Below are 1,797 nucleotides of genomic sequence, written 5' to 3' on the forward strand. Positions count from 1 at the left end.
TCTCTCATCTTGTCGACCACGGATGCCACTCCCACCTTCTCCTGAATAACCTCATTCCTGATCTTATCACTCCTAGTGTGTCCACACATCCATCTCAGCATCCTCATCTCCGCAACATGCATCTTCTGAATATGAGAGTTCTTTATTGACCAGCACTCCACTCCATATAACAACGCTAGTCTAACCACCATTTTGTAGAACTTACCTTTAAATTTAGGCGTACCTTCTTATCACACATAACTCTAGAGGCTAGCCTCCATTTCAACCATACTGCCCAATGCGGTGCGTGACATCATCATCGATGTCCCCACTACTTTGGATGATGGATCCAAGATATTTAAAGCTTTCTGTCTTGGGGATAGGTTGGGTGGCAAGCCTCACTTCTCTGCCCTCTTCATCCATCGCAACACTAAATTTGCACTCCAAGTATTCTGTTTTGGTTTTGCTCAATCTGAACCCTTTGGACTCCAGAGTTTGTCTCCAAACCTCCAACCTATCATTAAATCCGCCCCGAGTCTCATCAATCAAAATTATATCGTCCGCAAATAGCATACAACATGGAACCTCCTCCTGAATAGACCGTGTCAACTCATCTATCACCAAGGCAAAAAGAAAAGGGATCAGCATTGATCCCTGATATAGTCCCACCTCAACAGGAAAATGTTCTGAGTCACCTCCTACCGTCCTAACCCAAGTCTTGGTTCCAGCATACATGTCCTTTATCGTCCTAATATACACCATCGGGACACCTTTAGACTCCAGACACCTCCAAAGAACATCCCTCAGAACTTTGTCATAAGCCTTTTCAAGGTCAATTAACACCATATGGAGATCCCTTTTTCTTTATCTAAATTTCTCCACCAATCTCCGCATAAGATGGATTGCTTCAGTAGTCGACCTCCCCAGCATGAATCCGAACCGGTTCTCTGAGATTGATATATTTAGGATAAGAAGCTCAATAATTAACTCAAAAGAAACAAAATATCGAATATTTGAAAAGGTGAATGAGAGGAAGAATAAGAAAAAAAAAGTGCAAACGCTAAACTTAGTGATAGAGGGTGGTTTAAACACCTTGTGAACTTGTATTCATCACCTAAAAGCTCTTACTATAGAATTTGAAACTTTCTCCCTTAGCCTTCTACAAACCAAATCACTTTGACAGCCTTCTTCACCTCTCAAAAAATTATTCACCTTCTTTTGCAACCTTTAGGTATTTCCCCAACAATACAATATTCCCACTCTATTAATGGAGGTTAGCTAATCACTCAAGACCTTTGTGGCCCGGCCCTTCTCCGGACTCCACACATAGCGGAAGCTTTAGTGCACTAGGCTATCTCTTTTTAGTTAATCACAAGAGTAAGATATAAATACGTCCATCTCCCAAGAGATGGATATAGTTAACAAGTCATATAAATATACTCTTAACAGCAGAAGTTAAATGGCTCAACCTATTGATAAAATATTTGAGGAAATATAGCAGTTAGCATAAGGAGATATGTTTGAAGAGATGTTAGCAGCCGCTTGATAAAATAAAAAGGGGATATCTCAATCAATTGGACTTTGCAGATACTAGCTGGATTTTACCTTATTTTAATTTTTTGTTATTATGATTTGTTCTTTTGTAGTTAGTACTTAGTAGTATATTATTGTTTTGATTGAAAGCATCATGTAGCTTTTGGTTCATTTCTCCTATAGCCAGCTAATGCTTACAAATGGACTACCCTGACAAAGTTTAGTTCCTAAGTACATGAAGAAGTTACGAGAGCCGCCACATTCAGAACTTCTTTGTTCACAACC

The sequence above is a fragment of the Solanum dulcamara genome, chromosome 2 (assembly GCF_947179165.1).
Source record: "Solanum dulcamara chromosome 2, daSolDulc1.2, whole genome shotgun sequence".
Classification (NCBI taxonomy): Eukaryota; Viridiplantae; Streptophyta; class Magnoliopsida; order Solanales; family Solanaceae; genus Solanum; species Solanum dulcamara.